The following is a 27,288-nucleotide window of genomic DNA, read 5'->3' on the forward strand; positions in this document are numbered from 1 at the left end:
CTTTTATCTTGGGCAAGTGACCTTTCTGGACCTGTTTCTTCACCTGTTAAATAAGGGAGCCATCTGCTTCAGAGTTTGATTTGGTTGGGCTTTTACTTACGGTCTGTCCTCTAGATCAAAGTTTTTCAAACTGAGCTTGTAATCCATTAGTTGGTCATAAAATCAATTTTTATATTGGAATACATGAGAATGCATTGCACAGAACAAGAGTATTGTTCTATAAACTTTTATTCTCTCTGTGTGTGCATCTGCAAGTTGGAGGTTAAACACATTTATTATTGTGGATAGAAGTAAAATATTTTTAAAACTACCCTACAAAATAGAGAGCTAGAAAATAGATTAGTGGTTGTGTAAGGCTAAGGGTAGGAATGGGGAGTGATTGTAAATGGACTTAAGATTTCTTTTTAGGGCGATGGAAGTGTTCTAAAATTAGATTGTAGTAGTAATTGCACAATTTTGTAAATATGGTAAAATTCATTAAGTTTTGCACTTAAAATGGGAGACTTTCATGGTATATAAATTATATCTCAGTAAAGCTATTCAAACATAAAACAAAACACTGCTCTAGAGGGACACGGATTTGTTTCAGGGCATCTATGGACCCTCCAAAATTATATCGTTAATTTTATTTTTCTGGGAAGAAGGAGTATAGCTTTTCTCAAAGGGATCCAAGACTCATAGAATTTTTAAGAGCTATTTGATCAAATAAACTCTTAACTTTTTCCTGGTACTCAAATTCTATGGTTATAAAACTTTAACATTTATTTTAACTTTATTTCTTAAAATCACAATGATAAAGTTTTGTTTCCAAAGCATTTGCAAGTCTGTTTATTTATCCAACAATCTGAGTGGATTGGAACATATACATTAAAATATTTTAAGTAAATTATCATGCAAATTGGAAGTATTATTAATACAATTATCATTATTTGATTATATTTAAATATTTTATTATATTTACTTGCATTTGTTCTACATCCACAGGGTTTTTAATAATAGCTGCATCTGCAATTCATATGCCAATTGCATATTATAATGATATTTTTACCTCCAATTTTTTTTTCAAATTGGTGACCCATATTTCCAAATGTGGTAGAGCTCACAAATCACCCACACTCCTTTCACTGATGTGCAAACCCTTTGGTAGCAAAGATAAAAGAGGATCAAGAGATATAAAGAGACCCCCCAGAAAGGAATTCTGCATATCTTACATAAACAGAAAGACAGACCAGAAATTTTTAAGCAAAGTGGCAATATGGAAATAGGAAAAGACATTTCTAGTTAAGCAGGATGTTTATACAAGAGGTCGCACTGGGTCCTCAGGTCTGGACATGGAGTATCAGCCAGCGTCATTTGCTGCATTACGAGTTCCTGGATGACGAGGAGCGTGCCTACTTTATCTAACGATGCTAAAAAGAAGACTGGGTATATACACAGTAATTAGTTAATGTTCGTTAAATTGCAATGTGATTTTATACTGCAAAGTGGTTAGTAATAAACAACTGAGTAAAATCTAAGTATCCATCAAGAGAAGACGGGTTAAATAAGTCAATACTTTCAAACCATTCTAATAATGAGATATGCTTACCTGTGCTGTTATAAATGATCTCTAGAATATCTTATACATGAAATAAGCGAGGTGTAGCATACCCCTATTTAAGTGAAAAATAAATGAGATTTTATATATAATTTTCTGGAAGGAAAGAGGAGATCTGTTTGTGGTAGACTGAGTGTTACAGGTGGGAAGGACAATTGCTTTTCATTGTATACATTTTTATTCCTTTTGAATCTTTTAATTTATAAGTTCATTAAATTTTTCATTTGAAATGCTTTCAAAATAGTATTACAGAGAGCAACGCAGAGTCACCATGCACTCAGCCTTCTCACATATCTTATCCCACTTCAGGCGAAGAACAACTCATCTTACGGATGCAGACATAAAGGCCCAGAGGCCACAAGTGACTTGTACAAGGTAGCACAGCAAATAGACAGCAAATAACATACCTAGCACTTGACCCAAATCCTTGGGCTTCCCGCCCACCGAGGCTTTTCTTTACAACTGTACACACCAAGTGCATATGGATATAAAACAATAGTACATCTTAACACAGTTCAGTCAGTTTAATTTTGTGCTCAGCATATTGCTTTTGCTATAGGTGGCAGGTCAAGCTTAAAAGTACTACATAATATTTTCCTCAAGCCTCTTGCTCCTTCTATCCCTTATAATTCTTTCCCATTGAGGCTTGACTCCTTCATTAACCTGCTCTTATCACTGGCTTCCAGTTTACACATTACTTTCTCCCCACAGCTGTAAGAACTCCTGACATCCTGGCGACTGGCAGTACGTTCATCATTTCCCTCTAGTAGCTTCATTCTTTCTTTTTTCATTGAACTTTTAACTTCTACCTTTTTCCATTTCTTTGTTTCCAGGTACTACATTCTCCTCCTCCCCCGCCTCGGATTCCACATAACTCCCCATCCCCCCACCTGCTCCCAAAGCCCTAATTGATACATCTCTGCTTAGAGCTCCTTACCCTCCACGGAGTGTGGCTATTTTGATACCTTTTACCCCAAATGTAAGTATTTATAATTATTTTTATATCTTTTCATGTTATCTATTTTGCAATTTTACTACACTCTTCAATAACGACTCAACAGCACTTTTCACTAAGCTGATAGATAATACACCTCAATACTGCTTTTCTTTTTAAACCAATCACAACTATAATTAATATAAATGGATACCGGATTTTAAACCAATAATCCCATGGTTGTCACTGTCACACAGTCATTAAAAGCATATCTCTGAAATTCGTTTAACTTGGGTTTGAGTGCCAGTTCTGTCAGTTAATAACTGTGTGAGCTTGGGAAATTTTCTTAATCATAACTGTTTCCCCATTTGTAAAATGAGGAGAGGAGTACTTACTTCATAGGTTTCCTGTGATGATCGTGTGAGATCATGAGAGTAAAGTGCTGAGATATTAATGGCCTCAACATACGTGTCAAATAAATACCCCTCCTCTTGGCCTCATACCTCCATCAGCTCTCCACAAACCTTGCAAAACAAATCTGTTTCTTCTCCAAGTCGCATCCTAGCTGCCTCCTCAGCCTCAACACCCATCACCTGTGTTGAGACCAAGAAAATCCCATCGTGCCATTTACGTTAAGGATTTCACAGGAAAAATACCAAATGTACATCCTTCGACACAGAATATTTTCTGCCTTACCCTTTCTGCAATAGGCTACAAAATTTCCTTTAAGTCATAAAATTCTAGGTTTTAATCTCAAAATTTTTTTTTGAAACAATGAAAGTGCTGTATTAGAATTCACAAAAAAGCTATCCGGTGTCCATTTACATTAATTATAGTGGTGATTGCCTATAGCTATGCCAGAGGATGTATCCAGGCTCAAGTTCTATTTTTAGACAACTGTTCTGAGGATCATCAGACACCTGTCATATTTAGCAGCCAGAATATTTAAGTATCATGGTGCTTTCAAAATAGTAGGCAAATCAACCACAAAGACATATTTTAAGCCAGTGGGTTTTAACATTGAAGATCCTGATTCTAATTCTTTTAATGCTATCTCAATAGAATTATATTAAGATCCAAGATAATATAAGCTGTGACTCTAAGCAAAGTCACATGGAGAAAAAAGCAGATTTGTCTGACCAAAAATGAAAAGACAAATTTCTTTCCCATCTCTATACCTTGATTGCAATTCTTGGAATCAAGTAAGAATGGAGCTAGACCCCCTAAAATCCCCCCTGGAATGGAGAATGGAAATTTTGAAAATCTTTAAGGTACTAGCAAGTCTTTTGAGCTGGAAGGAATATCCAGTGATTTTCCTGACCCTAGTCCAACTCCAGTCCCCTTGTTTTACATGGCAGGAAACTGAGGGTCAGGGAGATAAAGTGGCAGTCCCAACGTGGATTCTAAATACTGTCAAAGAAGCCATGATAATAGTGAGATTGGAAGTATTATAACCTGTATTCCTCACCTGGTCCCAAGTGATGAAGGGTGAGTATAAAGCAAAATTAGTCTAAGCAAGCATGGTAACTCATTCTCTTTTGGCAGATATTTGGTTAGAAATAGGCATGTGACCCAGTGTCAATCAAACAAATATAAGGGAAAATTATTATGGAGATTTCTGGAAGGGGTTTTGTTCCCTAATAAAAAGAAAAACAGTAAGGAGGACTACATCTCTGGCTGTGAGAGCAGTAGTTTGAGGGTGCGCGATCCCTGGAGCTGCAACAGCTGTGCTGCATTGCAGCCTGGCCTTGGAATGAAAGTCAGCTCACCGAGAATGGCAGAGGGAAAAGATGCAAAGAGCAGTAGTTACTAATGACATTGTTGAATTGCTACGCCTAAGAAGAAATAATTATTTTTAGACTTATTATATGAGATAATTAAATATCATTAATATTGATAATATTGATAGTTAAATATTATGGGACTTAGAAATAAATGCATTCCCATCTTCTACAAGGCCAAAGAAAACAAGTCTGTGGCAATTTGCTACATTTGTCTTCGACTATGAGTTCCTAAAAAGCAGAGACTATGGCATATTTGTCTTTGAAACCAACACTGTCTATAAAAAGAAAAGTAAGCCTCAGAATGTTTGTTGTGTAAAAATACATATGGCACAGCCACCTGGCAAATATTTTGGCAATTTCTTAAAAAATTAAGCATAAGCTTACCATTTGACTCAGCATTTTTATTCCTAAAAATCTATCCAAGAAAATGAAAACATATACTTACACAAATATTTGTACGCAAATGTTCCTAGCAGCATTATCTGTGATAGTCCAAAACTGGGAACAAATCAAATGTTCTTCAGCTGGTGAATGGTTAAACAAAATGATGAAATATTCATTAAATGAAATACTATTCTGTAATTTAAATATATATATATATGGATATACGGCTAACATAGATGAAACTTTTAAACATTATGCTAAGTGAAAGAAGTAGTTTTAGGTTTATATAAATTGTCCAGAATAGGCAACATGTATGGAGAGGAAAGAAAATCTGTGATTATCTGGAACTGAGAATAGGAAGGGGGATTGACTCCAAACAAGCTCAGGAGAATTTGGAGGTGATTGAAATATTTTAAAACTGAATTATGGGACAAGTTATAACGCTCTATAAATTTACTGAAAATTCTGAGATACAGAAAAAGCAGTGCTAAGAGGGAAGTTTTATAGTGTTAAAGATGGAAAAAGGCTGGGTGCCATGGCTCATGCCTATAATCCTAGTGCTTTGGGAGGCTGAGGCAGGCGGATGGCTTGAGGTCAGGAGTTTGAGACCAGCCTGAGTAAGAGTGAGACCCCATCTCTACAAAGCCAGAAAAATTAGCTGGATTTGGTGGTACATGCCTATAGTCCCAGTTACTCAGAAGGTTGTGGCAGGAGTATTACTTGAGCCCAGGAGTTTGATGTTGCAGTGAGCTATGATGACACCACTGCATTCTAGTTCAGGTGACAGAGTGAGACCCTGTCTCAACAACAACAACAACAAAATGGTGCCCTCCTATTCAACATAGTATTAGAAGTCCTAGCCCAAACAATCTGGTAAGAAATTGGAAAAGAGGAAGTCATTATCTCTCTTTGCTAATGATATGATCTTATATTTAGAAAACCCTAAAAACTCCTCCAAAAGACTCCTAGATTTGATAAATGACTTCAGTAAACTTTCCTGATATAAAATCAACATATAAAAATTAGTAGCATATCTATACACCAGATTAAGCTGAGAACCAAATCAAGAACTCAGTCCCATTTACAATAGCAACCAAAAAACCCCAAAATAACAGCAACAACAAAGACCTAGGAATACATTTAGCCCAGGAAGTGAATGATTTTGACAAGGAGGACCACCAAACATTAGTGAAAAAAAATGTAGATGACACAAACAAACGGAAAAATATCCTACACTCCTGGATTGGAAGGATCAGTATCACTACAATAACTATACTGCCCAAAGCAATCTACAGATTCAATCCAATTCCTATCAAATTTAAAAATACCATTTTTTACAGAATTAGTAAAAATAATTCTAAAATTCATATGTAACAACAACAACAAAAAGAGCCCGAATAGCCAAAGAAACCCTAAGCAAGCAAAAAGAACAAAGCTGGAGACATCACATTACCTGGCTTCAAATTATACTACAAGGCTTTAGTAATCAAAACAGCATTGTACTAGCATAAACATAGAAACATAGATTAATGAGACAGAATAGAGAATCCAGAAATGAAGCAACATACTTACAACCAACTAAGTTTTAGCAAAGTTGATAAAAGTATGCACCGGGGAAAGGACACCCTATTCAATAAATGGTACTGGGGAAACTGGATAGCCATTTGCAGAAGAATGAAACTGGACCCATATCTGTCACCATATAAAAAAATTAACTCAAGATGGATTAAAGACTTAAATGTGAAACTATAAAAATCCTGAAAGAAAAAAATTCTCCTGGACATTGGCTTGGGCAAAGAATTTATAACTAAGTTCTTAAAAGCAAATGCAACAAAAATAAAAATAGACAAGTGGGACTTAATTAAATTAAAAAGTTTCTGCAGAGCAGAAGAAATAATCAACAGAATAAACAGATAACCACAGAATGGGAGAAAATATTTGCAAACTATGCATCTGACAAAGGGCTAATATCCACAAACTACAAGTAACTCACATAACTCAACAAGAAAAAAAACAAATAGCTCTATTAAAAAGTGGGAGAAGGATATGAACAGAAATTTTTCAAAAGAAGACATATAAGCAGCCAACAAACATACAAAAAAATGCTCAACATCACTAAGCATCAGAGAAATGCAAATTAAAATCACAATGAGATACCATCTTAAAGTAAGAATGGTTACTATTGAAATGTAAAAAAACCAACAGAAGGCAAGGATGAAGATTAAAGGTAATGCTTATACACTGTTGGTAGAAATGTAAATTATACAATCTCTGTGGAAAACAGTATGGAGATTTCTCAAAGAACTGAAAATGGAACTACCATTCCACCCTGCAATCCCACTACTAGGTATCTATTCAAAGGAAAATAAATCATTATATTAAAAAAGACACCTGCATTCACACGTTTATCACAGCACTATTCACATGGAATCAACCTAAGTATTCATCAACAGATGACTGGATAAAGAAAATGTGGTATTTATATACCATGGAATACTGCTCAGCCATAAAAAAGAATGGAATCGTCTTCTGCAACAACATGGATGGAACTGGAGGTCATTATCCTAAGTAAAATAACTCAGAAAGTCAAATATTGGATGTTTTGACTAATAAGTGGGAGGTAAACAATAGTACACATGGACGCACAGAATGGAATAATGGATACTGGAGACTCCAAAAGGTGGGAAGTTGGGAGGGTGGTGAGGAACGAAAAATTACCTATTGGCTACAAGGTACACTATTAGGGTGATAGGTAAGCTAAAAACCCAGATTTTACCACTACACAATATATCCATGTAAGGAAATTGCACTTGAGTCCCCTAAATCTATAAAAGTTTTTAAAGGAAAAAGAATTTATTAAAAATTCTTTAATTGTGTATTTCAAAGGGAAAAATTTATGGCATGCAAATTATGCCTCAATAAATCCATTAAAAACAAAAATTTGTTGAGTTATTGAAACACATTAAATCACTCAGTCAAGGATTTGATGTAGACAACTGGTCTGCCCAATATCTAACAAAAAGATATAAAGATGCAAAGAAATTCCCTTCAGGTAGGTTAAGAGATGCTGTTCTGACTGCAACAGTTAAGTCCAAAGTGAATGAAACAGAGAAAAAGAATACTAAAATCTCAAAGCAAAGAAGCAATCATTGAGAGTTGAATTTTAGAGAAGATGTTCTAGTATCTGAGACAGAACTTCAACTGGGTTGGGGAGAAAAGGAAATATTTGGGGTAGAACAGAAAACTGTAGCATATTCTGGAAGTAGGAAAAAAAATTAGAGAAAACGAGCGGTGTTAAGGATTAGGCTGAGTGCTTCAGTTTGGGTTCAGAATGGGCTGTTTAGAGTTATTTAGGTTATAAATCAATATTCAAAAAATTTTTAAGGTAAAGTTTCTTAAGGCTTTGGGGTCAACATCTAAGTCATCCACTTACAAATCCAATAATTTAAAAAGAATCCAATAATTTTATATAAAATAAGAACAATTATTTTCAGATATCTTTTTACTGTTTTTAATTCTTTTGTTGTTCAATTAACTCATGTTGAACAAATTAAAATTATTTAAGTAGTTCTATTTAAATACTATATGCATTTTACCACATTTTAAATTATAAACTTAATATATTTGATTTTTTGCAAGTGTTTCAAGTGTCTGTACAGGCACACTTACCTCCCTGACAAGTTAGGCCTTCCTCAGTTCCTATTTAACTGTTGTAGTTCTAATAAATTATTTCTATAAAAATGTGAGTCACAATTGTTATTAAATATTCTAAAACTGATTTTAATAACTATTCAAATTCTATTATACTTTTCCACTTAAGTAACATGTCTAAACCAAACACATATTTCAAATGTAAGTCACATGTGCAATCTCTCAGATTAAATAACAAATACATTTCTCTAATAATTATGGAAAAAGTTCTTATATAAAAGCCTAAATACCATAGGTTTGATTTACTTCATTGTGTCCATATTTAATTCTAAACCTTCCTGAGTATCCAGATATCTACTTAATTAGTGAAGGAGATTTATCATCTCAAGGAGAATGAAGTTATTCTAAGGCCTTGATAATTATTTGTTGTTTGGAAATTTAAAACTAGAAAGTGGGAATTGAGATCTATACTTTCATGATTCTGCTGGAATCCCAAAATGGATTACACCTTTTTTTATACAAACTGTGTCAACAAGTCTATGCAGCTCACAAACCAGTTTTAATCACTTACCTAAGGTAGCTAGAATTCCCATATCATTAACTTCTTCATGCTTTGATTTGATTCCATTAATCTTTTTACTGCCTGATAGGACTCTGCAAACTTTTCATATTCTTTTGGTCCTGACTGGATCTTGTATGCCTCTCATATTTTGGCCTGGCACTAAGCTTATCCCATATTTTATTATTTTATTTTATTTTATTTTATTTCGAGAGTCTCACTGTGTTGCCCAGGCTACAGTGCAGTGACATCATCATAGCTCACAGCAACCTCAAACTCCTGGACTCAAGTGATCCTCCTGCATCAGCCTCCAGAATAGCTGAGACTCCAGGCATGTGCCATGATGCCCCGGCTTATTTTTCTATTTTAGTAGAGATGAGGTGTCACTCTTGCTCAGGTTGGTCTCAAACTCCTGAGCTCAAGAGGTGCTCCTGCTTCAGCCTCCCAGAGTGCTGGGATTACAAGCATGAGCCACGGTGCCCAACCCCCCCATAATCTTTTTGATGACACACTTGACTTTGCAGGGGAGATGGCCCACAGTATCCTCTGTCCTTTAACAGAGTTCTCTTGTCAAGGAACTGGTGCCAAAGAAGAAGGTCTGTGAGGTCATGATACTGATGCCCAGGTCGTGGAAAGTTCGAGATGGAAGGTAATCTACAGTGTTGGAATGGTCAGAATGGAAATCAGGGAGTGTGTGCAAGGTGCTCAAGGAAGACCTCACTGCTTGGGTGAAGTGAAACTAGCTGCCTGATAGAGAAGGAGTGGAGAAGACAGCAGCTATGAGAATGTGGCCCTAAAGGAGAAATGGCTCTGGTCAAAGACTATGGAAAATTTTTGATGGTAAAATCCTGATTAGCATCATACCCACATGTGGGAGATGTGCAGGTAAGGTGAAGATGTGCAAAGTTAAAGAGTGAAAGATTGCAAAGTGAAGGAGCCTGAAGTTTACTAATGTAGGTATAAAAAGCATAAGGGTTGATGGCAAAGGTATAGTGGAGAAAGAAACTTGATCCGAGAGCCCCAGCCATCTACTAGAGAGAGCTAACATTCTGGACAATCCAAATATGTCTAAGCAGCACGCCAGCTGCATCTTCATTTCAAACAAACATCTGAAACATCCAAATTCCAATAGGTGACAAGAACTGAAATAATACAATCCCTTTAGAGCTGGTAGCGATAATGGAATTTGAACTGTGACAACTTTAAGAATAGTATTTTTGAAAATGAGCTTTTATTACATTGAATTAATTCCATCCATGTTTGAAATTATACTTCAAGCTATATTGTCTTCTGTATTCTTGCAAATGTTTCTGAATTAAATGCCTTGTGTTTCAAATTGAACAACTGAAATAAAAGGAAACTTATTTTCCATAGATTTTCTAATAGGAAAGAAGAGGAAGAAATGTAGACGCCCATCTTGGTTCTCTAATTGGCATATGGCTTCTCATCCCATCCTTAATTCAGTATACTGGTTAGAAATTTAGCAGAAACAAGTCAAGGCAAATTTAACCGGATCTTTGTCAGACATATGAAATACATTTTTGGCAAAAATTTTAGTTACAAATAGGATTGCCAAATTATAAAATAAAAATATAGAATACTTAGTTAAATATGAATTTCAGATACATAACAATTTTGATATGGGTATTTAACAAATGCTACATGGGACATTTTAATACTAAAAAATTATTTAACATTAGTATTGTTTATTTGAAATGCAAATTTAACTGAGTGTGTTGAATTTTATTTGGCAACACTAGTTTTTAAGTGAGTAGAGTTTAGTGACTTGAAATCAAAGAGCCATGAACCAGAGGTTATTTCACAAATACCACTAATAAAGATAATAATAACTTTAACCAAAATTCTAATTTTCATTCCTTCCCTATCCTGAACTTCTAGTCTTGTATTATGTTTTAAGTTTTTAATTTTAAGTTTTTTAAACTTAAAATTTTTAATTTAAAAATTTTTAAACTTAAAATTTTTTAATATTAAATTTTAGTCCACATTTTTTACAGCCAATCAGATAGTCAAGTGAGTAGTAACTTTGAAAACCAGCTCAGCTCTAAGAGAAAAATCAATTCTTCTATCAGTCAGAGGAAGACATTCTAGATTTAAAAGCCTCATTTATTTATGTCGACATTTTTAGCTAATAAGAAAATAAGCATAATATGTACACAGTTCTTACAACCTACTAAATCAGCTAAAAGTTTGGCTGTTTAATAACTGATTTATATGTCATATAAATACAAATAATAACACTAGATTATTGACTTAACGACGTTAATTAAAATTAAAATGTTCAATTTGTTGCATGTTAGTAATAAAACCACCCCCATTAAATGTCAAATGTATGAGATTAAATAAAATTCCTGGAGAAAGGAGTGAAGAAAAGTAGACAGAAAGTTCACGATATCAGTATAAACAGGGAGAGGAGAGAAAGAAGAAAGGTTAGCAAATGAACGTCTACCAAGGTGTGGTAGGCAAAATAATGACCTCCTAAAGATTGTTGGTGCCCTATCCTCCGAACCTGTGAATATGTTTCTTTATATGGCAAAGGGAACTTTCAAAATGTGAATAGGCTTAAGGATCTTGAGATGGAGAAGTTAGCCTGGATTACCCAGGTGGGCCCAATCTAATCACCTGAGTCTTTAAAAGTATGTACCCTTTCCTGGCTGCATAGAACCAGAGAGTGGCAGCGTGAGAATGACTAGGCCCAACATTGCTGGCTTTGAAGATGGAGGAAGGGGCCATGAGCCAGGGAATGTAGGATTCTAGAAACTAGAAAAAGGAAGCAAATGGACTCTCCCCTAGAACCTCCAAAAAGGAACTCAGTGCTGGCAATACCCTGATTTAACTCAGTGAGACCCATATCTGACTTATGACCTGCAGAACTATTAGATAATAAATGTATGCTTTATTTAAAGCTAAATTTAAAGCCACTAAGTTTGTGGGAATTTGTTAAGGCATTAGTAAAAACGAATACATAAAACTTGAACGTTTTCAATTAAAACGTGCAGAATTTGGGAGTGAGCAGTTTCGTGGTGAAGATCTCAGTGCAGAGGTCTCTACAAGGATATAAAAGGAGTTTCTCTTATCTGCCTATGAATTTGCATGCTACCTCTCAACCTCCCACCACACTCCCCACTTCTGTTGGACCATATGGCAGTTCTATTTTTAATATCTTTAGCAACCTCCATACTGTTTTCCAGTTACTGAACCAATCTCCCTTCCCCCACCTCCAACCTCATTCTACCCAGAGTTCCTAGCGATTATCAAGATGCTGGCTACTCCACATGCAAAAGAATATGGTCCCTGGATCCTTATACACAAAAATCAACTCAAAATGGATAAAGCCCATGCGTAAGACGTAAAACCGTAAAACTCCTAGAAGAAAACAAGGGGGAAAGCTCCTTGACATTGGCCTTGGCGATAACTTTTTGTATGGGACACCAAAAGCTAAGACTACAAAAGCAAAAATAAGTAAGAGGGACTACATCAAAGTAAAAGGCCCTGCACGGCAAAGGAAACAACAAACAAAATGAAAAGGCAACCTACAGATTGGGAGAAAATATGTCTGAAACAGATACCTGATAAGAGGTTAATATCAAAAATATATAAGGAATTCACAACTCAAAAGCAGAAAAGAAAAAAAATGACTAAGCCCATTAAAAATGGGCAAAGGACCTAAATAGACATTTCTCCAAAGACATAAAAATGGCCAACAGGTTTACAAGATTGTGCTCAACATCACTAATCATCAGGTAAATGCAAATCAAAACCACAATGAGATATCACCTCACACCTGTTAGGATGACTATTACCCAAAAGACAAGAACTGACAAGGGTTAGAGAGATGTTGAGAAGAGTGGGAACTCTTGTACACTCTTCATGGGAATGTAGATTGGTGCAGCCACTATGGAAAACAGTATGGAGGTTGCTAAAGAAACTAAAAATAGAGCTACCATATGATCCAGAAATCCCACTACTGAGAATACATCCAAAGGAAATAAAATCACCACCTCATAAAGGTATCTGCACTCCCATGTACATTGCAATATTATTCACAATAGCCAGGATATGGAAACAACTGAAATGTCATGGATGGGTAAGTAGATAAAGATATTGTAGCATGTATATATAATGGAATATTATTCAGCCTTTAAAAAGAAGATTCTGCCATTTGCAGCAACATGAGTGAAACTAGAGGACATTATGCTAATGAAATAAGCCACGCACTGAAAGAAAAATACTACATGATCTTGCTTATATGTGCAATCTTAAAAAAAACAAATTGAATACATAGAAACAGACAGTAGAAAAGTAGTTACCAGGGGCTGGGAGGAAAGGGAGGAATGGGAAGATATAAGTCAAAAGGTACAAAGCTGCAGTTATGTAAGATGAATAAATATAGAAATCTAATGTACAACATGAAAACTATAGTTGAATTGTATACTGGTAATTTGCCAGGAATGTAGAATTTACAGATGATATATGAGATAATATATATGTTAATTGGCTAGACTGAAGCAATCATTTCATTATGTATATGTATGTCAAGATAAGTACATCAAAACATCATGTTGACCACCTTAAATATGTACAATTTTTAAAAAGAAAAACCAAAACCAAATAAAAAAAAATGCTGGCTACTCCTCTTTGCAGTAGAATCTACCCATGTGGCTATGGTGACACAGACAGTATTTCTGAGTCACAAAATAAAATGAAAAGTGGGGAGGGGCTCCAACAAATGCTTTAAAGAAAGTTTTAAGGAAAATATTTGGGTGTGGGCATGAATAGTGTCTTTCTAATATTTGTGTAATCAAGCGAAAGTTTTACTTTCTTATTTTTTAGAAAATATTAATAAAATGTTTTATTGTAGAACTTATGTATTACAAATGATCTTAAAGACAAACTAATTCAACATCACTTATTACATAAATGCCTTTTTACAAATTCTGCATGTGACATAAAAATGAATTGATCTAACAAAATAAGGCAGAATTGTTAATTGGATAATAGTAGTATGGATAATTCAAATAGAAGCAAGGAATTTTACTACCAATGCATTGACGCATTTACAAAGGTGGAAGAAGCTTGTCTGTTGTCTGTAAAATTTCTCGGGTTAAATTGGAGAAAACCCACCCAGCAATAGAATGAACATTAACACTTTAATCTTAGATAAAGAATTGGTTAAAGAATTTGGTAACAGATTATTAAATAATTTGCATTAACTAGCAAAATACAGCAGTACCATGGCAAGAATCTATCTGATTTAAAATTAAATGCGTTACATTTGCCAAAAAGAGTGATCATGTAATTCAAAAGCAAGTCTAGAAATCATCCGGTTAATGCTACATCTTTTTCAACATTTTGAATCCTTTATGGATGGATTCAGTATGGTTTTTAAGAAAACGCCTCAAAACTTCATTTCTCTCTAGCTTTTTGTCCAAGAACAAGGGATTAAATCATGGCAATCTTTCAAACTATGAATGTCACACATAAAATATGACACCAATTGAAATTATATAGCTTGCAAGTACGTCTGGGAATTATAGAACAAAAGCAGCTAATCAGTGTCAGCTCATGCATGCTTTTGAACAGTGTTTTGTCTGCACATTTGGGTTTTCTGATTACCTTACTTTCCTCTCTTGTCTACATTTCTCAACATCACAAAGATTTGTAGTTTATTCTAGGGTATTCGTCATTGTGCAGCTTATAATTTCAAGCTAAGCATGAATCAGAATGCCCTCAATTTTTAGCCCTCCACAGCCTTTGGTCACCTAAAGGTCACCTGTTCCTACGTCCACATCAGTCAGAGTCTGCAGACTGTTGATCCCACATAGTAAGGATTTCCCTCAGAAAAGTGAAGACAGCTATTTGGTAGTCAGTCTGAAGCATTTGCCTTTTGCATATAAATCAGATGCTCTTTAAATTATAGTTCTTTCTTTCCCTATCTGCATTCATTCAGCAGCTGATGAAACTGTACTATATCTTTCAAATAATTTGGCATTTTCTCTGCAGAATTGTAAAATCAATGTCAGCTGAGAATTAAGGAAAGTGGCAATAAAAATCGTGATGCAAACTTAATGAATTGTAAGGTGTCTGATGCACAATTCTGATTTAGATCAGCATTTAGGTAACTGATTGTATTTGAAGGTCAAGAAAGAATCCATGTGAATGGATGGATTCCATGTGAAAATTCCACGTGAAAATCTGTAAAAATTTGAAACTGGTGTCGATGATGGAACATATGCAACACAAACATCAACACCTACCAAAGACAGAGGATAAATGTTCTGGAGCTAAAGCCAACCAAGGGAAATTTTGTGGAGGATCAATAGACTACACTGATCTCATGGGCCCCCAGCATTTTGTATTTCCTTGAAATGTCTCAGTGCCTGGTCAGCAGCTGGTGGAGAAAGGTCAGAGTGGCTGCACCAAAAATCAGTGGTACAGAGGCAGGGTGAGTGGCGGGGAGGAGGTGGAGGAGGAAAAACTTAATAGTGGAAATAAGAAGAGGAGTGGGTTTTGAGAAAAGAAATTAATGGTTTCCAAACAAGAAAAATAACATCATGGGCTACAGAAATGGCTAAAGTCCAAACTTTGCATTGCAATGAAATCTAGATCATCCTTGGAATGGTTTTATTTCTACAGCTTCTAATAATCTAAATAAAGTAAGGATTCTTACAATGCCAAATTTCTTCTCCAAAAGTTTAAGCACTGATAAATTCAGAGGACACACTAGTAGAGTTTGCAAAACAAACAAACAGAAACCCACAAAAATATTATTTTAGTAATGAATCTACAGACTTGCTCATTATTTAACTTATGCCGTGTATAACTTTGGGTTGTAATTACTGGTTCTAAATTTGAACTCTCATCAAGTACAAAATAATCTTACTCAATCCAAACACTCATTTATATTTTTTTAAACTTCAGTAAAGATCTACTTTAAATTCCCACTAAAACTGCCGCATAAGTGCTACTCAAAGTTTACAGTTTTTAAAGAAAAAAAAAAAAACCCAAAAAATAAAACCCAGGGATATTTACAGAAGTATACCAAAAAAACAAATATTTTAAAATCTTTATTTAAATTGTAACTTTAGCATATTGTAATTTAGAGAAAAATATCCTGGAGATCTTTTAGTCTAATTCTCCTCATGATACAGATGAGATAGTGATGTACATTTTAACATCCTGGGTGCCGTGGGTGACCACACCACAAATTAAGGTCAAAAGCAGAAATTGAATCTAAGTCTTCTAATTCCTGGTCCATCTTCCTTTCTACTGCATCACAAGGAAAATAATTTTTTTAAATGTAAATAAATTTAAAAAAATGAATAAATACTATAATGCTAAGATATTGGAAGAAATGTTCCAGTGATGATGTTATATTTTATCCTAGTTCATGTTCAATATGAATGGCATATAATCAAAATTAAAGATAAGAAACAGCAAACATGCTGCTACTATAGTTATCATATCTAGATAATGTGTTTGCAAAACTTAGGAAAAATTCATGGGATTCAGCTGCTCAGATATAAGTTATATTTTTAAAAATATGGTTGTTCTGGAAGATTTTTTTCAAGCAACAACAAAAAAATTAAGATCAGTTTTGCTATTATTGTAGTAGGATTTGGAGGAGTAGGAGGAGAAGAGGATTAGCAGAAATTTATCAATTTGCTTCATTTTTTTCTAGTGAAAGGAGGTTGCCAACATTCAAGAATTTGCATATGCTACTATAAGAAAATGTACATTTGTTACATTTCTTCCTTTTCTCAAATCCAAGAGAATTCAGCATTGGTTAGTCATATTTGCCCCCTGGGGCCTGGATGACAACCAAGTACAGTGATGCTTGCCCTCTGTTTTTCAGACTTGATTAAAGTAACTGGTGGGATGAATGTGTGTTGTGGTTGATAGCCTTCTAACCTGATTAAGAAAACTATAATTACAGCCAATCTTACCTGATGCTATAAACAAAATATTTGCAGTGTACAATGAAGACATCTTTGTCCCGTATATGACCTGTAAAATGGCTTTAAAATTGTAGCTTAAGCAGATGCTTTGATATAATTAAATATATATTTAGTTGACTACCTAAGGTTTGCATGACAAAAATAAATATGTAAGCCTGTGTTTTTTTGAGTTTCTCTAAGAATTATTTACGTCTCAATGCTAATACAACTTTTAAAGTAATACTCATTACAGAGACATAAAAATAAGAAAAGATACTGTATTTTTTCACAGAAAAGTACTTTTATAACTTTAATAAATGCAATATTTAGGGAATTCATACAACACTGTATCAGATAGAGAAATGAAGAAACTAGAATACAAAATGCAGCTGTTTATCCTATTATCAAATATAGTCAAAATTAAGATCTTTAATGTAGATCTTTTCGTTTTTTATCATCATCTTTAGTGTTTTTAAATTCTTCCTTAAACTTTTTCTTATAGCACAAATCTTTCTTGCCATGATTTGGGCCCAATTCTCATTTTTCACATTTGATAATGGTAGAATTATTGGGTGGGGTCTGTAATAGGTGAAAACCTCCAATTGATAAGCAATCACCAGCTTACAAAAATGCTCTGTACTTTTAAGGGTGGATTTGTTCCCATTGAAATTGGCGATGCTGGTGAGGGCTTAGGGGTGTCACTCTGATTACAGACTGAGGCATGGCCAATTCCCTCTCACGGTTCTTTGTTTTGATGATGCCTAATGATAATCACTAATAATAATCACTTTATTGTCACGTCCCACTATCCCTTTATTGAATGAGATGTAGGTAGGTGGTGGGAAGTGGGGGTAAGACACTTCTCCCAGGAAAGTCCAGAGATACTCATGCATAAGTGCCATTTAAACCTCTTTGTCCAAACTGAAGTACTTGGCATCCCAGCTGCAAAGATGGGATGTAGGACATAAAATTATAGTTTAAAAATATACAAAAAATGCAAAAATGATGTTAAGGGCTTGAGGTCTTTAAGTTACTTCTCTATTTCCCAAAATTTCTATAATATTTTCTCTTCTTAATGAAATAATAAACATTTTCAATAAGCAAAGTACAATGAAACTCTTGGAATAAATTTTTAAAGTGTTGGTTTTGAAAAGGGTCAATCCAGCCAGGCGCAGTGGCTCACGGCTGTAATCCTAGCACTCAGGGAGGCCAAGGTGGGTGGATTGCTCGAGGTCAGGAGTTCGAAACCAGCCTGAGCAAGAGCGAGACCCCCATCTCTACTATAAATAGAAAGAAATTAATTGGCCAACTAATATATATAGAAAAAATTAGCCGGACATGGTGGTGCATGCCTGTAGTTCCAGCAACTTGGGAGGCTGAGGCAGGAGGATTGCTCAAGCCCAGGAGATTGAGGTTGCTGTGAACTAGGCTGACACCACGGCACTCGCTCTAGCCTGGGCAACAAAGGGAGACACTGTCTCAAAAAAAAAAAGAAAAAGAAACATAGCCTTGACTGGATGCAGCCATGTGCCCACATGCATACCAGGGGATTTATTAATAGAGACTGAGTGGAAAATGGATTTGAGGAAACAACCAGCACTTTCTTTCACACTCCACACATTTTAACATTGTATTAATAATCAAATCAGTTGTGCCTGGGTTACTCTCATTTGGTCCCTCACCCATACTAACATTATTCATAGTTTTCAAACCTCTAAATTATACTTCATGCAGAGAAAAAAATAAATTGGGTCAAGGATGGTATAGAAGAAAAATAAAATTTCTAAGCATCAGGTTACCCATAATTTATTCTCAGACATGTTCATAACAGTATATTTTAGAAGTGACAAAAAGTATGAAACAAATAGATTTCAGAAATCTGTTTAAATTAATTAATTTTATTTTTTTAAGTTCTTTGCTCTGATTTTTTTTTTTTTTTTTTTTTTAGTGACTCACTACAGGTTCTCAAAATAATATGAAGTGTTACATTAAAGAGACAGGGTCAGTCACAAACTTAGCTTTGTTTGGGAATTCTAAAACATGCTCAGTTTATTATCATGCCAGAATACTTCAAGGTGCTTCACAAAAGATGTACAATTACTTACCAAGTGTAATGCAATCTCTGGTCCCAAGATAAGGATTGAAAGCAGAAGGAAATAAGTGAGTCATTGCAACTATTGGCTTCTATCTTTGATAAGATTATAAGGGAATAGTCTGCTTCAGTTCAAGCCACTTCCTATGTGAATATGCACGAAGAATGTAGGTGCGGCAAATAAAACAGAAGAAGCTACTTTAATACGTTTTCATGATATCTTGCTTGCACTTTTAAACCAGGTTCATTCAATACAATCTGATCTTCCAAAAAATTACATAATAAAAAAACTTTTTAAATTTAAAAAGATAATGCTTCCTACTTTTGCTAACATAAGTTCCTGATTCAGCGTCCTCTAAACTCCTATTTACTTGCATTCTACATAGTATGACTTAAATTTATCTATAATGAATCTTTCAAGATTTAAATTTTTTTCTTTTCCTTTTTGGCCAGGACTAATGGGCATACGTTACTAACATTTCTAGGTCTGGGGGCTTTGTGTAGCAGTTAGGGGGAAATTAGATAAAGATGAACCTTTTTCTTTCTTCAAAATTCTATGCTTTTCTGACTTCCTGCAACAGAAAGTCACTCTCTGCTACCCAAACTCCTGATGATTCATAGCTGAATTTTGCTGCAACTGACATATTAGTCTTCCTTGCGCACTGTGACTTATATCTGTGCGTATTTTTGTGAGCATATACAAAAACCTGAAAGATGAGAATAGAATGGTAAATATGTTTCTGGGACTTCCAGTGGGGAGACACTGTGATAAGTTTAATTTAATTTCAAACTAGGCCTCTCTAATAGCACCTTGCAAATAAATCTGACCATGGGGGTTAATAGAGAGAACTCACAAGTACTGAATTTTATTCTCAGTGTTCAATACTTTTTCTTTAACGGCAATAACGGTATCAATAGCTAACATTTTTTTTTTTTGAGACAGAGTCTCGCTTTGTTGCTCAGGCTAGAGTGAGTGCCATGGCGTCAGCCTAGCTCACAGCAACCTCAAACTCCTGGGCTCAAGCGATCCTTCTGTCTCAGCCTCCCAAGTAGCTGGGACTACAGGCATGTGCCACCATGCCCGGCTAATTTTTTTTTTTCTCTATATATTAGTTGGCCAATTAGTTTCTTTCTATTTATAGTAGAGACGGGGTCTCGCTCTTGCTCAGGCTGGTTTTGAACTCCTGACCTCGAGCAATCCGCCTGCCTCGGCCTCCCAGAGAGCTAGGATTACAGGCGTGAGCCACCGCGCCCGGCCTAATAGCTAACATTTTTTGAGCATTTACTATGCATGGACACTATGTAAATACATACGCTATGTATCTGCTAATATACATCCTTGGAACCATCCAAAAGGTAGGAATCATTTTCTTTCCAGTTTTACTAGTAACTGGACTGCAAAGAGGTCAAGAATTTGACCAAGGTCGCACAGCCAGGATATGGTGGATGGGAGAGACCAAGACAGACAGGCTTACTCTAGAACCCTTGTTCTTTCTCATGACCCTAATCTGTCTTCCTCCTTTGTTCATGATTTAAGCCATAGTTGCGAAATGTTATTTCTCCTGTAAAAAAGACTGAAGATGGCCAGGCATGGTGGCTCACGCCTGTAATCCTAGCACTCTGAGAGGCCGAGGCAGGTGGATTGCTCAAGGTCAGGAGTTTGAAACCAGCCTGAGCAAGAGCGAGACCCTGTCTCTACTATAAATAGAAAGAAATTAATTGGCCAGTGAATATATATAGAAAACATTAGCCGGGCATGGTGGCGCATGCCTGTAGTCCCAGCTACTCGGGAGGCTGAGGCAGGAGGATCGCTTGAGCCCAGGAATTTGAGGTTGCTGTGAGCTAGGCTGATGCCACCGCACTCACTCTAGCCTGGGCAACAAAGCAAGACTCTGTCTCAAAAAAAAAAAAAAAAAAAAAAAGACTGAAGACATATTGTGACCACTTGTAAATTTTGTAGCTCTATTTGAATAATGTTTGTGCTGCTGTCTTCTTTTCTGATAACTACCCTCTACGCTCCTTCCATCCATATGGCCATAATAGGCCATAATAGGAACACCAACTCGACTGTCTAGACCACAGTTTATTGATCCATGAACGGACAGCTCACTCAAGATGAGCCACTGAGATCTCTTTCAGGCTCCACATGGTATGTTGAGGTTCCGGTTTTAGCTTGGCTATCTTCTTGAACAGTAAAAATGTAAACCTGGAAGCCACTGCAGTGGCCATTGCCTACCACACAGACCAGGTAAGAGAGAAAGCGCATCCGCAGTGAAAGAAGAATAAAGCAGACCTTCACAGAAAGGCAGAGAGGATTCCCTGGGTTCCTGTGGTAGACAGATCCCATAACTGGCACCGGAGCTCCACTTGCCTTCCACTCCCTTCACAGTATGTCTTTGAGCTCTTCCCATCAAGAGGTGGAGCCTAGTGTCCTATCGCTTGAATCTGGGCTGGACTTGTGACTTGGCAAAAGTGACAGAGTACCATTTTCCAGCCTGGATCACAAGAAGCCTTGGACACTATGCTTTTTATCTTTGATCCATCCTCTCCCTGAGAACATGCTTGGCTAGCTTGCTTGAGGGATAAGGAACATAGCTCTGGTGCTCAGTCGAGACCATCCTAACAAGCCAGGCCCTACCTGACCCTCCAGATGAGATCTTTCAAGCCTAGCCCAGATGAACAGAACTGCCCCAACAACCCACAGACTTGTGAAAAATAATAAATAGTTATTACTATAAAGGTAGTTTGTTATGCAGCATTGGCTGACTGAAACGGTTAGCTACAATGTTCCCATCCATAGCTCTGGAGGCCTGTATACATCCCAGCAATAAGGTTCCATGACTCACAATTGTCTTAAGAAAAATTTTCCACTTGTCTTAGGAGTCCTCATTTGAATTTCTGTTATTTGCAAACACAGAAACCCTAACCAATTATGGAGTCTGAGAAGAGCAAGGACAGCATCTTACTCTTATACACAGTCCCATCTTAAGTGCATAAGACTTGTGATGGGGTGGCTAGAGAATGCTGGGCAGAGGGAAGAAAGGTTGTGTTATTCAGCGTCTGGTCAAGAAAACAGAAACCAAGTTGAGCATTTCAATCGGAAGAAATTTAATTCAAGGAATTGGTTACAAAAGTACGGAAGGGAGAAAATAGAAAAGGAGGGTGGTGGAGGATGAAAAGTAAGAAGGGTGATACCCAAAGAATGGAGACTGCCAATGCTCCTGGGCTCGGGTTCACAAGCCTGTACTGGCATGGTGTTTTGGAGACACTATTGCAGTCAGCTCTGGATCTGCTGATGAGGTGTCACCCCAACCAGGGATGTAATGTTGGCAACACAGGTACCAAATACCAGCAGCAAATACCATTATTGCTGCTTGAGACACTCTCAGAAACTGGAGGCCACGGGTGACCCCTTCTCCCTGCCTTCTGCCTTCCAGTGTTCTGCCAGCGCCCATTAGCAGCCCTGCCCACAGCTGCTGGCATGGGAGAATGGGCACTACGGGGTGCAGACTCCCAGAGCTCTAGAACACCAACAGCGCAGAGAAGGGCAGGAGCAGGGAGAAAAGAACACAGAGGAATAAATGGCACAGGGGAGGTGGCAATGAACAAGAGAATTCGGAGGGTTGTTAAAGGATCCTCATGGCTGAGATAAGGTAAAAAGAAGCTGAGCTACCTCCCTTCAATAAACCCTGCAGAATTGGACAAGGAGCCTTAGTAGTGTTTAGTGCCAGCTGAAGGCCAGAGGGCGCCCTCCAATGTGTGTGGACCACACGGTGTCCCTGGGGCTTTGTGACAGCACTCTAGAGCAGGGGAGGGAAATCTGAAAATGACAAATTGAATTTTCCCCCAACCCAGTAAAAGGGAATTTGGAGAAGATTTAGTTTTATTTGGAGAAATAAGAGCAACCAGGATGTTCAAGTGGAACTTATATACCCTACAGCAGTGGTCCCCAACCTTTTTGGCACCAGGGACCAGTTTCATGGAAGACAATTTTTCCATGGACTGGTTGGGGAGGTGGGGATGGGCAGGAGGCGGAGCTCAAGGGGTCGTGTGCAGCTGGTTTCCTAACAAACTAGGGACTGGTAATGGGCCACGTGCTGGGGGTTGGGAACCGCAGCCCTGTAGAACGGTGGAGTTCCAAGAAGCCTCAGCATTCCATATAACATGAGATGGAAAAGAAAACTAGCAGATTTAGTGATGTGTCCAAGGCTTGCACAGTTGTTACAAAGCCAGGTGCACCGACTTCTGGATTCATCTTTCTAGTGGACCACACTGCCACCCCAAATTTTATAACAGTGTATTAGAAATAGATATACCACAGCTTTTCTCTGAATGCTTTAACATGTTTGTGGCTGGGTCTCTACTTTTGTGTTTTTGGTGGTGATGTTGACAGCTTATTTTTTGTAATTACACAACTAGTATATGGATCTATTCACATTACCACAACTTACAAATCTACACACACCTAAAGCATGAAAATGGGAAGTTCCCCTTTGCAATCCCTGCCTGTCGTCAAGACCCTCTGCAGAGAAACCAGAGTACAGAGCTGAGACTGCTAATTAAGGAACAAGAACCTTGAACTTGTACCTTTACTGAAACTTGGCCAATTGAAACCTGGATGGAGAAGATAAAAGCCTACAAAACTGTCAAAGGAGTGAAATAGTTTTTACTGTTTGTTTGTTTTGCAGTTATAGGATTTACTTTTAGGGCAGATTCTTTCTTTGATCTGAAAATCCCAAATAGGCCATTTAATGACAGAAGTATTAAGCTGATCCCTTATCTGAATAGGTGTCTGAAATGGTGAGCCCTCAAACTTGAATGTTAACAAAGAGATTCACATAGGAGGCTGCCCATACGAGTGAGCTAAGTGTTCTTACTACGCGGTAGGTATTATTCTCTTTCAGAGAAAGGTTTTGTTTTATAAGTTTGGCTTAAGATCTTGCTGTTCTAAAAATGTCACTGTTCTCAGGGACAGGTGTTTGTGTGTGTTTGCAGGCTTGCTGACAGGGTGTGGGAACGGAGCTCTGAGGAGCTGAAGGAGGCGTTTTCTTTAGCGTCGTGGCACATGGCGATGCTGCTTTGAGGCCCACAAGATATTTGGCAGCCTTCCAAGTACCATAAGATGGTCGGTAGCCCTCACACAGGCAAGAACACCATTAGCAATGGTGACGGTGAGGTTCCTTCAGGGGCCCTGATACTTGGTGGATGTGGACCCAGGGAGGCTAGTGCAGGGAGGAAAGAAGGCAGTGGGCATGGGCTGGGGATCAGAGCAGAAAGACTGCGCAGCAATTAGAAATAATCTGGGTTTTAACTATTAATAGAAGCCCAGGTTTTAATTACAGACTGGTAAAGCTTGCAGTATACCAGCTACAAATTACGTAAGTGTACACTAAAAAAAAAAAATCTTTGGAAGGATATATATACCAGAACTTATACACAGGTTGTCCCTGGATCATAGGATTGAGAGTGCTTGCAATTCTTTTTGTACTTTTGCCTTTATGTGTGCTCTAATTTCTTGTAGTATACATGTACTAGTTATATATTTTTTAAGTAATTGAAAATTATCCTAAAGGAGAGAAATAAAAGAATGTATAGTACATTTCCCTTAAGATCTACACCTGCTATGCTTTACACTTATGTGATTGTTCTTTAAGAGGATGTGAAAGCATTTTTTATTTTTTTGGAATAACATTAGTTCAAATATAATTTATATCCATTAGTAACCTGATTTTCTGGAGCAGCAGCATTTGGTAAAAAGTCACTATTGGAGCTTGGCTTATCTGTTCTTGGGGATAAAACGGTAGGGCTGTGATCGGAGAACTTACCCAGAGAAAATAGATCTTCAGGCACTGTAGTTATTGTGGGTCCTGTTTGCTTCACAGTCAACGTTTCGCCATGCTTCTGGAGTTTTGTAGAGCAGTCACAGGAGGAATAAAGAAGGCATCTGTGTCTCCCTGAGTGCTCTGATAGCAGAACATACATGCATTGAATCTTAAAGTTGGATCTTCTCATTTAACTATATGTAGGATGGCCACATATCTTGATTCACAAGAACAGTTCCCAATTTTAGATATTGTCAAGCATTTGTCTTGAAAACAAAAGTTTAAAAAGAGAGGCTTTACAGTTTAAAAGAGTGAATTGTATAATATGTGAAATATATTTCAATAAAGCTATTTTTTTAAAAAAAAGAGGGAGATAGAACACAGGGGTGACATAGTAGAACAGTAAAGAAAACACAGTGCCCCAAACTCAGTAATTATTTGTTAAATGAATGCACAATAGCCTGAATATAGAGGGACATTCGCTTGACCTATTTTTGTTTTAGGAAAGTAGTCTCCATGCACAAACTGTAAAGTTACAGTTGACTTGTAACATTATTATGAATACCATGAAAAAAATAGAAGTGAATTAGAGTTCTAGAAATGGAAGCAGAGATCAAGTTAGACGGCAATTGTTGAGGTATAAGAAGTATATATGTGGTAGCCAGACCCCAAGGTGCCCCCCCGTAACTCCTTCTTCCTGGTGTTCACACCCTATGGAATCCCCTCCCATATTATATTAATATTAGGATCGGTCTGTGGGATCTGTGGACTCATGGTTTGTCACTTCCAAGGCTAAGTCATAAAGCACACTATAGCTTCTACTCCGTTCCCTCTGCTCTCTCTGACAGCTGGGCGTGAGCTGGGCCGCGCGGCCTGGCGCGCACAGCCAGTGCCAGCTTCCTGCTTGGCCGGCCACTGTGGGCTCTGAAGCCTGCAGATGACAGCCCCACAGACAGCTCAGCCACAGCTTCATGAGACCCTGAGCCCAAACCACCCAGCTACGCCACTCTTGGATTCCTGACCATCAGACACTGTGTGATAAGAAATGTTTGTTGTCTTAAGCTGCTAAATTTTGGGGTAATTTGTTATGAAGCAATTGATAACTAATATAGTAGAGAATAGGAGAACTGACAAAAATGTACAGATCCCAGTCTTACATAACATTGCAGGCATGTCTAGAAAACATAAACCTGATAAAATTATATACGATCTGGTTTGCATTGGGACTCCCATCCTGTTAACTCCCCCTCTACAAAAGTTTTCAGTTTGCTTGACTGAAGATTTTTCTCTCCTTTGGAAACATATTTCTAATTGCATAATGAAAGTCCATAGAAAATTTAGATTTACTTTCAGTTGGTTATGATTTTTCTCTATAAATCTTAATATCTTATTCTTAAATATTAGAAATACTTTTCATATAATAACCATAAAATTCATTATGTCAGAAACATGATTTTAAGATCTCTTTTCATCATGGGATTTTCTTATTATGACTTTGACAATAGATAATTTTCCGGTTGAGTCAAACTAGAGTATCTTTGGAGGATGATATCTCCTTATGATGCACAGCTCAAAAACATGGGAAGGAGTTGCAATCCACTATCAGATAAAATGAACTCATTCTTATAAAGAGCTATTCTTATTAATAAATGAACCAAAAAGATTTCCCTTTTTTAAAAAACTTGTTTACCAGTGCCAGTTTATTGCAACAAATAACTCCAAATAAAAATGAATGTGGTGACCTGGCGCGGTGGCTCACGCCTGTAATCCCAGCACTTTGGGAGGCCAGGTGGGAGGATCGCTCCTGGTCAGGAGCTCAAAACCAGTCTGAACAAGAGCCAGATGCTGTCTCTACTAAAAATAGGAAGAAATTAATTGGCCAACTAAAAATATATGGAAAAAAATTAGCCAGGCATGATAGCGCATGCCTGTAGTCCCAGATACTAGGGAGGCTGAGGAGAAGGATTGCTTGAGCCCAGGAGTTGGAGGTTGCTGTGAGCTAGGCCGATGCCACAGCACTCTAGTCCGAGCAACAGAGTGAGCCTCTGTCTCAAAAAAAAAAAAAAAAAAAAAAAAAAAGAATGTGGTGAGTAATGAGAATGTGATTGTATTTATAGGTTGGTTGTTTGCCCAATTCCTCTTTTCCTTCTGAGGAGGCCCTCCCTACTCTTCACATGGTTACAGGGTGGTAAGAATACTCACACTCACTGAACATCAGCCCTTGGCCACAGTTGATTGTGCCAAGGTGAACATCTGCTAAGACTGGAAATCTGGAATGATGAGTGGGTTGGGGAGAGGGGAAAGGGTTGGGATTGATTTTGTTTTTCTCAGAATGGCTGGACCGATGACATAGAAATTTCAAAGCTGTCTGTGGCCATGTTTTCATCCATGTAGTAAGAAGCAGAGGAAGACTGTTGCTTAACCCCTTCGGTGCGGCGCTCCCTGCGGGACGCCCGCCCGCCCGCCTGCCCGGCACGCACGGCACGCACGGCACGCACGGCACGCACGGC

At 37.2% G+C, this 27,288-nt stretch overlaps 1 long non-coding RNA gene across 2 annotated transcripts; it reads right to left on the reverse strand.

Moving 5' to 3' along the window:
- Positions 1-799: 799 nt before the first annotated feature.
- Positions 800-27,288, reverse strand: LOC105857743 (uncharacterized). 2 transcript variants are annotated; one of them, XR_001147814.2, is made up of 4 exons: positions 26,981-27,288; positions 24,782-24,919; positions 4,761-4,839; positions 800-1,421 (listed from the first exon to the last, which is right to left on the reverse strand). It is a non-coding gene; the product is annotated as an uncharacterized LOC105857743 (long non-coding RNA). The 2 variants fall into 2 exon arrangements; XR_001147813.2 differs by having other exon boundaries at positions 24,782-25,044.

The sequence above is a fragment of the Microcebus murinus genome, chromosome 11 (assembly GCF_040939455.1).
Source record: "Microcebus murinus isolate Inina chromosome 11, M.murinus_Inina_mat1.0, whole genome shotgun sequence".
NCBI lineage: Eukaryota > Metazoa > Chordata > Mammalia > Primates > Cheirogaleidae > Microcebus > Microcebus murinus.